The 16670-nt window shown below is 46.2% G+C and overlaps 1 long non-coding RNA gene across 1 annotated transcript; it reads left to right on the plus strand.

Moving 5' to 3' along the window:
• Nucleotides 1-10485: 10485 nt before the first annotated feature.
• On the plus strand, nt 10486-15878 carry LOC128576104 (uncharacterized). Its single transcript, XR_008377242.1, has 2 exons — nt 10486-11136; nt 14422-15878. It is a non-coding gene; the product is annotated as an uncharacterized LOC128576104 (long non-coding RNA).
• Nucleotides 15879-16670: the final 792 nt, after the last annotated feature.

The raw sequence follows: 16670 nt of genomic DNA on the forward strand, positions 1-16670 counted from the left end.
CTTTATTCATGGACACTGACATTCGAATTTCATGGAACTTTCATGAGTCGTGAAATAGTCTTCTTTTGATGTTATTTTCCCCCAGTTGTTTATTTTTTTTTATTTTTTTTTTCCCCCAGTTGTTTAAAAGTGTAAAAGCTATTCTCAGATCGTGGGCTGTACAGAAATTGGCATCTGCTAGGAGTTTCCTCCTGGGCTGTGGTTTGCCAACCCTCCTTTGGAGCTGGTTCTGTTCATCATGTATGTAATCTCGGGCAGATTCCCAAGATAAACCTCAGTGTCCTCAGCTGCACGATGGGAAAAATAAGGAGATTTCCTGCTTAAGAAACTGTACAGTATTCAGCATGGTAATTGTCATATGGGTGGATGGGAGTTGTTGGGATTAGATGCTAAGGCTGGGAAATTGTCCTAAGTACACTAGTAGGGTTTTCTGGGCTCCGTATCACAACCTCAGCCTTTTTTGCACCTGGTGCTAATGGAAAGTTGAAGAGAAATCCAAACATGCTCATAGGACTTAAAAAAAAAAAAAAAAACTTATTAATACATTTTAAGCAAAGATAAGCCTTTTAAAAATAGCAAATGAGCAGGGACAAGAGAGGCCCAAACTAAAAGAGAACAGGCTTCATGTGGGACCTGAGGACACAAAGTCAGGGGAAGAAGCTGCTTTCTTCACTGTGGCCTCAAGTCTCATCACCTGTAAAATGAGAATTTCGGATTCTGACCTCTTTCAGAACGGTCCAGCTCTAACAGCCTGTGGCACTGAGGGGCGAGGTGACTCAGGGGTCTGGAGCCAGAATTCACATCTGCAATGCTCTTGTCACTGGCAAGCCACTTGCCACTGAGGGGAGGCCACACTTTTTCTAAGTGTCCTCTTGGCCCTCCCCAAAGGGTAATTGTTGGAGCTTCCCTGCGGATGTTAATTTGAGGGCAAGTCTATCTCTCTGCACCTCAGTGTTCTCCTCTGTGAAATGGGGATAATAATAATATCCCCACTGTGTGGGGTTGAAGAGAAAACGAAACAGGATACCAGGTGCAAAATGCACAGTGCGGTGCCTGGCACAAGACACACTCTCTGCCAAAGCAGATGAAGAGCTCAGCGTTCTGCCCTTCATCAGCGCCCACCCCCATGCCCAGGTCCCAAAGAGACCAGTGTCTCTTGATCTCGGTGTCATTGGTCTTGGTGATGGTGGTGGGGAATTGTCTAGGAGCCAAATACACTCTTTTTATTCCTGAGAATGAAAGAGACTGAACTTTGAAAACCCTATGCTCCCAGGACACAGAGGACTCAGCCCCAGGAGGGGAGGCTGGGATGGAGCAAGGCAGAAATGCCTGTGGGCACGGAAGGCTTCAGAGGAGCTGCACCCACGTAGGAGTCCTGTCCGCTCAGCATGCAGGATCCTGGCCTAGATTTGTTCAAATTTTGCTCCCTGTTCCCCCTTCAAAAGCTTGTGACTTAGCACCTGTTTTGGAAACTTGCTATAGTCCAACCTCCTCAGAAGATTTTACAACCTTAAAGCAGGGAGGCTGCTGGTCCTGAGGTGAGAACAAGTCTCTTGGGATCCAAGAGGCCGCATGGAGCTTCTTCACCCCCTCTCCGGCCGTCCTGAAGTTCCCCAGTCGTCAGCTGGAATCTTGCATCTGCCTGAGGACTGCTGATGCTCCCGCTGCCTGTGGCCGCAAGGGGACAGTTTGCATCCTGTGGGGGTGGACAGTGAGACCCACCTGGTAGCTAAGCTGATGAAGTCCTGGGAAATGAGGAATGTCAGTCTTGGCCTTGGCTACCCGCACCCCACTGGGTGGCCGCCTTATTGGTCAGCCCTCTGTGCCCAGTGGCTGCTCTGATGGCGACTTTTGGGCCTTGCTTATGGGACGAAGACCGGTGTGCAAGGATGAATGAATGTGTTTCTCCTGAGCCAGACTCCTCTCTCTGACCCCTGCTCAGTCAGGCAGTAGTCACAGCCTGCTGGAGGCAGAGCTGGCACAAATTACATTTCAGCTGGCCTCCAGTGCAGGGGGACCCCCTCGGCATGGTTGGAAAGGGCTGTGGCTGGCTGGACCCTTTACCTACCTTTTTTTTTTTTTTTTTGCAGTTTTTGGCCAGGGCTGGGTTTGAACCTGCTACCTCTGGCATATGGGGCCAGCGCCCAACTCCTTTGAGTCACAGGCGCCACACGACCCTTTGCCTACTTGACTGCAATTCTCTTAGCACAGCCCAGAGAAAGACTACTAATTTCTTCTCAATGTATTTCCCCCTCTCCCTGAGAACCCCATTTTAACTGGGAATAATGCCACCCTTCTAGTGGATTACCTTTCCCAGCTGGTATGACTATGTGGTAAGGTCAGGCCAATGCAATGCAAGCTGAATTATTGTACAAGACTACTGGAGATTTTCCTTAAAAGGGAAACCATACACCTTTTTTGTACCTTGTTCTGGACACAGAATTCAGATATAACGGCTAGAGCTCAAGCAACCATGTTGCATGTGCTCAGTGATAGTTATGCTGGTTGGGAAGGCCCCTGGGAAGGAAGAAGAAGAAAGATGTGATGGCTGGAGCTTAAGCAGCCATATGGGACCTTGAAGCCTCCCCAGAGAGACCCTAGGAGCCAGTTAGTGTGGGGACCAGGCACAGTCATTCTTTCCAGACCTAATCTAACAAAGTGAGTTCTGGGATCTGGGACACTGGTTTGCGGGTGATGTTCTCTGTTTCTTGGCTTGAAGGTACCTCACTGGTTCTCTGCCTGTGTCTTCCCAGGGTGTTGTCTATGTGTGTTGTATCTGTGTCCACATTTCCCCTTTTTATGAGGGCAGCAGTCATATTGGCTCGGGCCACCCAACTTCCCTGTGACTTCATCATAACTTAAAAATGACCCTATTTTTAAATAAGGTCACATTCTGAGGAACTGGGAGTTAGGGCTTCAACATATAGATGGGGGAGGGGGCATCTTTAGCCCCCAACACTGGATCTTTCCTGGGGGATGGTGCTTTCCAGGGAAGAGACTTCTCCTGAAAAGATTGACAGGGGTCAGTCAGGAGGCAGATTAGGAGCCTGGTGGGCTGTGCCCATGGAGAGTTGGTAGAAGGTAGCAGCCCTGGGGTGATGCTCAAAGAGGGGGTGGTGGAGAGGGGCTGTCCACCAGGAAGAGCCTGATGAAGGCAGAGGGGCTGGTGGACTGCAGAGGAAGGCTCTGATTGCAAGGAGGCTGGAACCAATCGTGATGCTGGTGCTACCTCAAATCATCTAATCATCTAATGTAAAACACTTTAGTATCTTTCTATCCCCCATCAGGCTTTTCAAGCTAAGCTTCTAAAAAGGTGACAAAGAAAGGATGGATCAGTGTGGCATCATGGTTCATGATCTGGGTTTGAATCCAAGCTCTGCCACTTCTGAGCTGTGCAACCTTGCAGCAGTTACTTTCCCTCTCTGGTTCAGTTTCCTGATCTGCACAACAGGTTAATAGCTGAACCTACTTTGTCGAGTTGTTGCAAGATCTCTTGTGACCTGTAAGGTAGAGATCTCGCCACAGTCCCTGGCACACCATTCTCTCCAATAAACATAGCTATCATTATTTAGGGTTGTGAGCATGTGTTGAAACCCAAAACAGACTATGACTATACTAAGTTTATTTCTAGCTTCTTCAGGGAGGCTTACCTGTGAGCAATGGTTTAGGGAACAAACAGTTCCTTTTTACTGGGGGAGAATAATGAAAGAATGTCTACCTCCTTTATATCAGTACCATTCCCAAGGCTCAGCTAAATTGCAACCCAGGCCACTGCAAAACTTGCTGATATGTACACAGAACTGCTGTTGCTGTTCCCTGAGGAATCACGAGGTATAGGAATAGTAAGAGAGTGCCAAGTATGGAAATAATTTTTCTGGTTCTTTTTTTGAGGAAAAAAGAGTGAATGGTAGAAATTCGAAACTGCTGTGATAACAAGCACTTATGAAATGATTGGATAGTTTGGACACACTTGTAGAAGAAAGGAGTAATCCCCCAGTACTCTCACGGGTTCACTATGAATAGGTCAAGTCAAATTGCTTCATCTGTCTTGGGGATGCAGTTAACATGGCTTAGGGAAGTGCTAAAGGCCTGGGAGAGCTTGAGCTTGTGAGATATTTATCAGAGACCCTCCTAACAGCCTTTTGGACAAGAAAGAGAAATGTGATGTGGAACAAATAGATTGGTTTATCTTTGGTTGTAGCCAGAGAATATTGAATAATAATGAGTTTGATAGAAAAGTCTTAAGAGTTGCATCCTGGGCCCACACGTCTCTCTCTTTCCTTTTAGAAATCGGAACCCTCCTCTCCAGCCCGGGATCTAGTCTCTTTTTTCCTCCTCTGAATATAGTTTTAGAATTTTCCTCTTTGTAGAAGCTATGAAAATACTAGAAACAAACAGAGGATAGTTTTATGTTTGCATTTTTTTTTTTTCTTAAATTTTCCCCAATGGCAAAATGTTCCATCCAAATTCAAACTGGTAATCATCTCACATTTCATGGAATACTGAAGCCTCTGCAGAGTCTTGCTGGCAAAGAAGGAAGCTAGTTGCCCTTAGGCATTCTTTTTGCTCTTTTTTTTTTTTTTTTTTTTTTTTAAAGAGGTTTGTTTGTTTGTTTGTTTGTTTTTGCTTAATACCAACTATGTGCCGAGTACTATGCTAGACATGAGAGACTCAGAATCGTAAAATCAGACGGAGCCGGAGATTTTTGAGGACAAGCACAAAAGGTATTTTCCTGATAACACAGGAGCTGCAGAAGCATTTTTATGAACAAAGGCCTTGCTGTACCTACAGCTATCCTCAAAAGGTTTGCAAGCTTTCTTACCCTTTGTGCTGGGGTTTTACTTTTGAAATAAAAGCTGATCTCCTGGGAGAGGTCATAAAGACAAAACCGCAGTCTAGGCATTTTTTTTTCTAAAGCAAGGAAGGATGTTCAGAGAGGAACTCCAGGGGAAGAAAACCAAATAACTCCCTCCTGCTCTGACGCCAGGATGCAGGATGCGCAGGGCTGGTGTAAACCCTGTGTTAGCCAGGCCCTAACCTGACCCTTGCTGTGGCATGTGTGTGGTGGGACCAGCTGTGTACACTGTCCCCTGCATAGTACAGGGAAATTTCTTGTTGTAAATGGAGTGGAACAGAGCATGGATCATCACTGTGGCGAGCCAGGAGCTGACGTCCTCCAGAGTTTCCCAAAGCAGCTGTTTCCTGTTACTTGATAGTACTACCAAGTGTGTTTTCTAAAAATGACAGGCCAAGGGAAAAAAGAGAAAGAAGCATCATCTTCTCTTAGCCTGGCTCATACCTCACCCTTCCCTGGCATTCTCTAAATCAGATCCCACTTGCATCCATCAGGGGCTGACCCTAGTCTTGTTGGTAATCCAAATGGAGGTGTTTACTGAAATGTAGAATTGCCCTGCGCTGCTGGGAGTGGGAGAGGTCAGTGTCACATGGTTTTTGTGCAAGTGGCTGCAACTACTTGACAGAAATAAGAACTTCATCCCACCTGGCAGTCTTGGGTAGTGGTTTTGATCCTGGCTGCCTCAGGATCTTTGAAAAATTCCAATTCCGAGGCTCTATCCCACACCAAGTGATCTAAACATTTAGAGCAGCGGTTCTTTAATTGTAGTAAAGGAACACTTTAATACAGAAATATTCCAATTCCGAGGCCCTACCCCTCACTAAGCGATCTAAACATTTAGAGCAGTGGTTTTTTAACTGTATTAAAGGAACCCTTTAATATAGTTCCTCATGTTGTGGTGACCCCCAGCCATAAAATTATTTCGTTGCTACTTCATAACTGTAATTTTGCTACTGTTATGAATCGTAATGTAAATATCTGATATGCAGGAGACCCCCAAAGGGGTCATGACCCACAGGTTGAGAATGGCTGGTTTAGAGGTTAGCTAGGATCACTGTAATTTCTTAAAATCTTTCTAGGTGTTTCTGAACTGTTAAAGCAACCAGAGCTCAAGCTTCAACATCAGAGAGACTTGGGTTTGAAACTTGATTTTACTGCTAACTTTAAAGGTGGGCTTTGAAGGTGTTTCTTAAATTCTTTTGAGGTGGTTTTCTTAGCTAAAAAAATGCTGGAGAATAGCAACTACCTTTCAAAGTTGAAGGATTAAATAAAACAAGACGTTAGTGCTTGCCCCTGGTGGGTGCTCAAGAAATGGTGGTGCTTAATATTATTATCAGGGTTTTTAATCATTGCCAGATACCTGTGGGTCTTGGACTCACCCTGTCTATCTCGCAACCTCCTTCACATGCTCAGGGCTGGATCTGAAGTTATCAGGATTCGGCCTGGCACAGTGGCTCACGCCTATAATTCCAGTACTCTGGGAGGCCGAGGCGGGTGGATTGCCTGAGTTCACGGGTTTGAGACCAGCCTGAGCAAGAGCGAGACCCTGTCTCTAAAAATAGCTGAGCATTGTAGCAGGGCACCTGTAGTCCCTGAGGCAAGAGAATCGCTTGAGCCCAGGACTGTGAGGTTGCTGTGAGCTATGATGCCGTGACACTCTACCGAGGGCGACAAAGTAAGACTCTGTCTTAAATAAATAAAATACACACACACAAAATAAAGTTACCAGGATTTATCTTCTCTCCCTTTCTGTATTCTGAGCATTGATGTCTCAAAGTCCATGGTGACATTAGCTCTACTCCTGTCACCTCTCATATTCAGGTGAGAGAAAAAGAGAGAAAATCCCGTGGTAAGCGTACAGGGCGTACTTGGCCGGGGCGGTGTCACAGTTCCTGATCAACCACCCTGGCAGTGGGAGTGGGAGTCTCCGGAATGGCTTAGGTCTGAGTCACATGGTCCTCCTAGAGCTAGTGATGCTGTACAAAGTGAAAAGTACAAGTATAGGCTGAAGACTGGGGAGGGGTTGGTTCCCAGACAGAGATCAAGGTGGGGGTTAGAGGATGCCAGGCAGACTTTGCAGATGCCTGCCTTCCACGGCTTAGCCACCATTAGCTGTACCTGTGCAAAGAAGGAAGAAGGAACATAGTGAACAGGAATGTGGATGGAAAAAGGAAGAACATGTTCAAAACCCTGCACTAGATATAGCTGAGGCTGGTACCGAGCTGGTATGCACCAATGGGGCCTGTGTCTACTCTCCTGGTTGCCATGTTGCTTAATTCCTCCACTATTTCCCCTGCCCACATGGACAAGGAATTCCGGGGTGCCCCCTGTACGTTCTAATCTTGCTTGCTCATGCTTTTCTTCCATACACCTGGAGTCACGTTCCTCCCTCTATGGGCACCCATGCAAATACCTCCCGGCCTATAGGATCTTGTCTCAAAGCCTCCTTCTCCGAGAAGCCTTCCATGAGTTCCTTGCTCCCACACCTCCTTCTGTGGCTAAGGGAAATGCGTTCAGATCTCTGGCACTGTTATCTATGTCTCTTCCATAGCATTCATCCCTCCCTGTCCTGGACGCGTATTTTAGTATATACCATTGCTTCCACTACTCACCTCTGACCTTCTGGAGAGATGGGTTTATCAGCTCAGGGTCTTCATTTCTGGGATGATTAATTTTATGTGTCACCTTGGCCATGGTGCCCGGCCATTTGGTCAAACATTATTCTCACAGTTTCTGTGAGGGCGTTTTGGATGAGATGAACATTTAAATCAATGGCTACTGAATAAAACAAATTGCACTCCATAATGTGGGTGGTCCTTATCTAATCAGTTGAAGGCTTGAATAAAACAAAAAGACTGACCTCCCTTGAACAAGAAGGAATTCTGCCAGCAGATGGCCATCGGATTCAATGGCAACATTAGTTCTTCCTGCGTCTCCAGCCTCCTTAGAGCCCTACAAAATTTGAATTTGCCAGCCCCTGTAGTGGTGAAAAATGCATCACATAAACAGGCTGGGTTTTTGGGGGTGCAAACAAATGGGACTAAGTATGGAACTATGCTTTATAAGGAGCGCAGCTTTACACAAATGTTTGTTGTTATAACTGTTACTTCCCTCACCACTGTTATTGCCACCACTGTGGCTATTGGTCTAGAATTTGTGCAATGGGTGGCCTTAAAGTTGCCTGCAGCTCTTGCCCTGATGGACCACCAGACACTTTATTCCAAATATTCTACCAGCAGCTGCCTAGCACCGAGTTGAACAACTGGTGTTTAATTTCCAGCCACCCTTCTGTATCTGGGCTGTGCTGTTTGAAGTTGTGCCTCAGTTGGATGGAAGTTGTCACTGTCTTCTTTCTCCTGAGCAGATCACCCAGCCATAGAAGAACTGGACAGCATTCACACACAGAGGGGACTTTTCTTTGCCAGTGTGTCTGGGGGTAGGAGAAAGCCAGTTCTCCAAACCCATAATGTTGCCAGGACGTGTTACTGTTTCCACCGAAAAGTCTTTGCTGAATGAGACAGTTTCTGAAACCAATGACAAGCCCCAGATGAGAAATTGCCCCAATTGATTGCACGTCCAAAGAGCCTGGCTCCGATGAGAGGGCTGGCATCGCATTTGAAGAACAGCTGTGAGATCAATTTGGGTATGGGTTTATTAGTCATGAGTCAGGTTTGAAAGGGTGTCTTTGGGGAAAAGAGGTCGTGGGCAGGGGACTCAAACTACTGTGAATAATCCTGACAGCCACATGCATTGCTCGGGAAGATTTAACTGCCTCAGCTGTGCTGTGTCAGTTGGCCAGTTCATCGGAGTGTCGGTAGATAAGAAAAGAACAACCCCAGCCCAGGCCAGCCGGCCAAATCCCAGCCTGGCACTGGGCCTGGATTGATTTTACTTGTTGTCGGATGGCAGCCCCAGTTTCTTAGATACTCAGAGTTGGAGGACGCCTAGGAAGGTTGATGGAGTCCAGCAGTTGTGAGCTTAAAGGTGACCCAGAAGTCTACCTGGGATAGAAGTGTTTCAGCTCAGGGCAAAGCAAAAGGGCAGCTGCTATGACAAATGTACACATGGTTATTGGATCTCTACCATGCGCCAGCCCAGTCCCTACCCCCACAAACTGAGATCCTCATAGGAACAGTAGTCACATGAGGCAGAGCTAGGGACCCAGGTCTCCCGGGATACCATCTTGCCTTCTGAGGCAGTCAGGTCCTTGGTCAAGCTTTGATATTGTTTGGCTTTTTCCCTACTTTACTTTTTAAATTTTTAAATTATTTATTTTCTACAAGCTGGAGAAGACAAGAAATTTTTCCCTACCCTTCTGTTTATTCATTCTGCCTACAAAGATACTGTCTGTATTCTATACAGGCTCTTTCAGAAGATTCAAATGCAGAGAGACAGAAAGAATATAAACCTCTCCGTCAACCAGAAACAAATCCCTTGAACATTGTGATGTTTGACAATGACGTTTTTGACACCTGTATCTCTATACTCAAGTAGACATTTATGGGTAATCTACATAATGAGAATCTTCCTGTTTCCGAATTTGCATATTTTTACTCACCAATGTCATAAAAAGCTTCCTCCATCAATGACTCTAGATTCCTGTCCACATCTGTAAAGACTGGTTAGTGTTCTGTTACACGGCTGTATCGAAATGTACTGATGCTCACAGCCCTGGATGGACTCTAAGTTGCTGCAGCTTTTTGTTCTTACGGAGCTGATCCTCTGGGGGCTCGTCCACACTATGACGTTCTCTTGCTCCTTCTGGGCCCAGGACCTAGCACCTGCCCTGGGAGTAGTAGTTTCTCAGTAGATGATTGGGGAATAACTCAAATGAACAGCTTTGTGACCTCGGGTTCTGTTATTTTCTTAGGAAAAAATTCCCAGAAATGAAATTTTAGGATCAAAGGGAACAGATGCTTTTTAGTCTCAAATTGCCAGCCTTCCTTTCAGAACAGTCCTATCAAGTTACAGCCCTCCATACATGGTAGGAATTTCTTCTTTCCTCTGCCAAAGTTGGGTATTTTCCTTTATTCCAGGCTTTGGCATTCTAATAGATTTGATTCTTTGTTTTTTTTTTGAAACAGAGTCTCACTTTGTTGCTCCTGCTAGAGCACTGTGGAGTCATAGCTCACAGCAACCTCAAACTCTTGGACTCGAGTGATCCTCTTGCCTCAGCCTGCCATGTAGCTGGGACTGCAGGTGCTGCCACAATACCTGGCTATTTGTAGAACAAGGTCTTTCTCTGGCTCAAGCTGGTCTTAAACCCGTGAGCTCAGGTTCCACTTGCCTTCGCCTCCCAGAGGGCTGGGATTGCAATCCACTGCGCCCAGCCAGATTCGATTCTTTATACTTAATGTTCCATTCATCAGTCTGGGTTAAAATGATTTGTCTGTCTTCTTTCTTCTCTGCACTAGCAACTAGTCCAGGGCCTGGAGCAAGGGAGGTACTTAAACAAGATGTAATACAGTTGCTCAAGAATATTGGTAAAGCCCATCGTCAAGCTGGGCACTGAGGACAGCAGAGGAACACGTCATCATTTCTGCTGATGGCTACATGGAGACCCAAGAAGCTCTGTGGAAGGGACAACACAGGACTGCAAGGGTCCCCCCTGTGGGGTGGGTTACAGAGGATGTGTCCTGAGACCCAGCATGATGCCTAAGGGGTGGAAAGGAGGAAGAACAGAACGGTGACATGTGCCCAAATGAAGCGAAGCAGACGGCATCCTTGCCACGGGCCTGAGGGAGGTTCAGTGAAGGGAGGAGTCACTCCCTATAGTGGTCTTAAACTACAGCTGAGAACCACCTACCAGCCAAGTTTGCACAGTGCTTAGTAAACATGCATTTTCCTGCCTTTGCCTGAGAGCAACTAAGTGAGGGGGTCTGGGGACTGGGCAGGTCCTGACACCTGCTTCTGGAAATTCCTTTACACACCAAAGCTCAGGAGTCATGGCCCAAGGCGACACCCACCTTTCACTGGATAGGTGTCCAGTGAAACAGAGAAAGAGGATTTAGGGTCTATTCAGAAACAGACAACCAGTTTGTCCAGCACCCTCACTTCCTGCCACATCTCACATTAGCCCCTTTGTTCTGGAGTCCCTGATTCTTACACAACCTGGCTGTGGGAGAACATTTCTTTCATTGGAGGGATTTGGAGAACCAGCTAAGCGTGGAGGCGGTGAGAACCAGCTAAGTGTGGAGGCCGTGGACGCCATGTTTCTTTCCCACGATCGACTGAGCTCTGTGAACTTCCCTGGAGCCTTTGTTGGCGAAGTTGTCCAGGAGGTGAGTGAAAAATTCTCTTGGAACATCTCAGGACTGTTGGGGGAGGCCTCCCTTTGCTTCCATGGCAACAGAGGAGAGTACATGCTTACTGACCCCATCTGTCCCCAGAGGGATGGTCCCCTTGCCTGGGAGGAGCGGGTGGCCAGGGCAGGGCTCAGGGGCAGCGACAGTGGCTGGAGGTTCCCAGGTAGTTACCTGTAGACCTCAGGAAGGCACCTCCCAGAGGAGTGTCCTGTGGACAATTTGATTTTTGTGGCTGCTACATGCTTATCAATTGGGCGCTGCACAGGCGGAGCCCAGACGAGCCCGGGGAACTTCAGAAAGCTCTTGCCACAGGGAGGTCCTTGCTGTCACCACACCCGCGCCTATAGTCCCGACTCTGCTTTAGCCATGGCCTTGGCTGGGACCCCACTCCACCTGATGGGTGTGGGGGAGCTATGATTTCCAAAAGGCTGCCAGATGGCAGTGAGGGGACCAGGGCACACATGTTGCCCCAGCTGACAGCCTCGGAAATCGTGCAGATGGGGAAGGAGACTTTAGCTACAGTGCATGGCATTTAGGCTGCTCCTGGAACACACCTGCTGGGAAGTAATGCGCCTTGTAACCCACCAGAAACACTCACTAAAGGTCTGATAGGCCGAGACCTGCATCTCTCCAGCAGCTGTCTGGGCTGGGGCAGTCAGCGTATCAGGATAATGTTCCTTGGAACCATGTTTCCCTGGAACCAAATAAAGCAGCTGCTCTTGAAGTTGCTGACTTAAGGCAGGATGAGAGAGGAATAGAAAAAAAGCAGCCAGCTTTGCTCAGAGACCACCACTCCTCTGCCAGCTCACACCAAGACCACATCCTTTCTCTCCTCTAAGCAATTCATCTATTCCCTCCTTCAGGAAGCCTCCCTGGATTTTTTTTTTTTTTTTTTTGAGACAGTCTCAAGCTGTTGCCCTGGGTAGAGTGACATGTGTCACAGCTTACGGCAACCTCAAACTCTTGGGGTTAAGTGATTCTCTTGCCTCAGCCTCCCAAGTATCTGAGACTACGGAGGCCTGCCACAATGCCTGGCTATTTTTTTTGTTGTTGTTGCAGTTGTCATTGTTGTTTAGCTGGCTCGGGCTGGGTTCGAACCTGCCAGCCTCGGTGTATGTGGCCAGCGCCCTACGCACTGAGCTACAGGCACCGCCCGGCCTCCCTGGATTTACCTAGGTCAAACTGTCGTCCACCTGTTTCTTAGGATGTACTTTTCAAACCAGGTCGTCTACTTGCTAGAATCTCAGCTCTCTCTTCTGCTGACTTGGTGGTCTTAGCGACTCTCAGGGCTGCTGGGGAGATGAAATGAGTTAATGTGCCTGGAACACAGGAATAATTATCCTATAGAATATATAATTCATGTCATCACATATTGCATAGACATGTTATATACATGTGTGCTATAAATGCAATATGCAAACTACATATGCAAACTATTACATTTATAATGTATATATACAGATACACTATATGTACAATATATAAATATGTAATGTTAATTATTATTTATTTAACAAATATTCATTAAGTGCCTACTATGTGCCAAGCATGGGTCTCCCATTCCTGTCAACGTGTAACCAACACCCAGCAGGGAAACAGGTCTTTATGTTTTTGCTCTAACATAAAGCTGAGCAAAATACTTTCTAAACAAGCATGGGTGTGGTGTCTCATACCTGTAATCCCAGCACTCTGGGAGGCCGAGGCGGGTGGATTGCCTAAACTCACCAGTTTGAGACCAGTCTCTGCTAGAGCGAAACCCCATCTCTAAAAATAGCCAGGCGTTGTGCTGGGCACTGGTAGACCCAGCTATTTGGGAGGCCAAAGCAGGATTGCTGGAGCCCAAGAGTTTGAGGTTGCTATGTCTCAAAAAAAAAAAGAAAGAAAGAAAAGAAAAGAAAAGAAAAGAAATACATTCTAAGTAGAAGGAACAAGGGCTGAAGTTCAGACAGAGGCCTGAGGAAGGAAGAAGGAACTCCCAAGTCCTCTGACCACTGGACAGGAATGGAGGGCTTTCTGGAAAACATGTGTGTGCTGGACCTGGAAGGACTAGTGGGATTTGTTAGGGACAGCACAGAGTCCTGGGCCACGGGGACAGAGGGAGGGCAGGAAGTAGAAGCTTTCGTTCATTCAGAGAGCAGCTGGTGAGTGCCCACTGTTTGCTCAGCCCTGCGCCAGACCCTAGGAATTGAACAGTGACCAACCCAAGCCACTGTGGCTTAGCTGGGGCTGAGAAAGGGGTACAATATAAAAGAGGTGGGAAGCCTCTCCCCACATTTTGATCCCAAGAGGCTATGAGAGAGAAATAGCACTAGAGGGAGATTGCGAAGTTCACATACTGGGGGCTTTGTTTTCCATTTCCAGTGATCATGGGAGAAGTGAATAGCTTGAGAAAAATCCAGACAGGCATGGGTGTGCTAGAGCTTATGGCATGTGCCCCCTTTCTGCTGGGTGGCCATGACACAGTGAAGGCTGCAGCCCCCAGGAGAGCCCACCCATCCGTTTTTCTGGGAACAGCATAGCTCTGTAGCCAGGACAGGGAGCTGGCTGCCACACAAGCCTGGGGCAGTGTTTTCCAGCTTCCTGGCTAGAATGTCTGGCCCTTGTTAGGAAGGGATCAGTTTTGAAAAGCCAGACTTGAAGAGAGAGGAAACATTTTGCAAAGCTCCATGATTTCAAATGTAACAGGCAACCAGAAAACAGGCAGCAGCCAGCAGAAAGGGAGGCAGGCCCCAGGTCAGCCTCTAAATTTTCTAAAGGCCAGAACCTCTCTCCCTGCCCACAGCCTGAACACACATAGAGAGTCTGAGCTTGGAGAGAGAGAAGCGTCCTTCTGGCTGGCCACATAGAGAGCCCTCAGTTGGGAGCATGGGAGCCAATGCCAGCTGGGGCATCCTGGGAGCTGGGGATGAGAGCTTAGGCCGGGCCAGTGGCACATGCAGAGCAGTGGAGGCCACAGTTCATCTGTCCATCTTCCTATCTCGTGCTGCATGGGGTGGGCCCCAGAGGCTCCAGTAAATCGTGGCTAAGCAGTTTTGGAAGGGAGCTAAGTGCCAATGGGTCTGCGGGGGGCAAGAAAGGCAGTCAAGTACAGCAGCTGGATGGGAGTGTTTACCCAGCATGGTCCCCAATACAGACACCCCCTCCTCTACTGCCCACTGAGAAGAGTGCCCTGATTTCATTTTTCAGGTTCTAGATGGAGCCCCAGGGGTAGAATGATGATTGCTCTCAGGCTGTTATGGTAATCCTATTCTCCTTTGCCAGATACTAAATGTACTGAGATCAGATGGCCGTATGAAGATGCTTTTCTACCTGGTTGTCTGTTTGGATCCAGTGATTTATATCTCTGTTCTTGTGCCAGAACCATGCTGTTTTGGTTACCGTAACCCTGCAAGATAGTCTGAAGTCTGCAAAAGTGAGGCTTCCTGATTTCTCCTTTTTGCTGACAATAACATACACTGGGGAAAAGAATTCCTATTCAATAAGTGGTGCTGGGAAAATTGGATAGCCACAGGCAGAAGATTGACACAGGATTGTCACCTCTCACCCTTCACAAAAATTAATTCAAGATTGATAACAGACTTAGACCCAAGGCCTGTAACTATAATAATTACAGATGAAAATGTTGGAAAAAGTCTTACAGACATCAGCCTAGGCAAAGAATTTATGAAGAAGACTCTAAAGGCAATCACAGCAACAATAAAAATTGTACCTGATTAAATTATAAAGCTTCTGCCTAGCCAAGGAAACAATCTTTAGTGTGAATAGACAACCTATGGAATGGAAGAAGATACTTGCACACTATATATTGGTAAAGGGCTGATAACTAGAATCTACAAAGAACTCAAGCAATTCGGCAAGAAAAAAAATCAAACTCCCAAAAAAGTGGACAAAGACACGAACAAAAGCTTTTTAAAAGAAGATGAATTAATGGCCAATAAACATATAAAGAATGTTCATTTCTAATCATCAGGGAAATGCAAATTAAAACCACAATGAGATATCACCTAAGTTCATTGGGAATAGCTTTGTTTTTTTTTTCCAAAAAAATCCCAAAACAACAGATGCTGGCATGGATACTTTAGAGAAAGGAACTTTGTACTGTTGATGGGACTGCAAACTAGTACAACCTCTGTGGAAAGTCTTCATGAAGAGACCTCAAAGAACTAAAGGTAGACCTACCATCAGATCTCGCAATCACACTATTGGGCATTTACTCACAGGAAAAAAGTCATTTTCTCCAAAAAACATGTCTACTCAAATTTTTGTGGCATCACAATTCACAATCACAAAGAGGTGGGAACCAACCCAAGTGCCCATCAGTACATAAGTGGATTAATAAATGTGTATGCCATAGAGTAATAATCAGCATTAAAAATGGTGAAGTAATACCTTTTGTAACAACCTGGATGGAAATGGAGACCATTCTCCTAAGTGAAGTATTACAAGAATGGAAAAACAAAAACCACATATACTTGCTATTAAACTGGAACTCATTGATCAACTCGTGTGCACATTTGGTAATAAAACTCAATGGACGGCAAGAGGTGGGGTGGGGGGCAAGCAGGGGAAGGGGAAATTCATGCCTAACAGGTGGAATGGACACTTTCTGGGTGATGGGCGTAGGATGACTCAAGGGTACAAAAGCAATTCATGTAACCAAAATATTTGCACCCCAAAAATATTCTGAAATAAATAAATAAAAATAAATTGATTCACTAGCCTCCCTTATAGTTAGGAGTGACAGTTGTCTTAGTTTGAGCCAATGAGATGTAAGGGAAAGTCCGTTGGGAAAATTTTGATAAAAAGGAGAAAGTGAGATTAAGCCAAGGAAGGAGTTCTGAGAACCAAGGAAGAACAGATCCTGGTTTTTGTTCCGTGAAATGTAGCCATGATGCCTGGAGCTGCAGCAACTATCCTGCTACCATGAGGTGACAAGCACAAGGCTGAAAAGACAACTCCCCTCAGATGGCAGAGTTGGAAGATAGAACTAGGTTGTTTTGCAACATCATTGAGACTGTTAATCTTCCAGTTCTCTTTTTGAGTAAATTGTAAATGTCCTAATCCAGGGGTACTCAAACTACGGCCCCGCAGGCTCCATGAGGTGGTGTGATTGTATTTGTTCCCGTTTTGTTCTTTTTACTTCAAAATAAGATATGTGCAGTGTGCATAGGAATTTGTTTACAGGTTTTTTTTTTTTTTTTTTTGAACTATAGTCCGGCCCTCCAACAGTCTTAGGGACAGTGAACTGGCCACCTATTTAAAAAGTTTGAGAACCTCTGGTTTAAGCCTACAACAGTTGGATTATCTGATACTTGCAGCAGAGCGTATTTTAGCTGATTATACTACGTGTCAGGGTTTAGTCGGAGAAAACAAACTACATTCGTAGAGATAATTTAATAGGAACTTGGCTGAACAGAGTATTGAAAAGGCAAAAAAGGATCACTGAGGTGGCAAAGGGTAGTAACTGAAGGAAGGCAGCCTCTACCCTTAAGATGAAGGAGTCAGCAGAG

This window comes from Nycticebus coucang, chromosome 23 (assembly GCF_027406575.1).
Source record: "Nycticebus coucang isolate mNycCou1 chromosome 23, mNycCou1.pri, whole genome shotgun sequence".
Classification (NCBI taxonomy): Eukaryota; Metazoa; Chordata; class Mammalia; order Primates; family Lorisidae; genus Nycticebus; species Nycticebus coucang.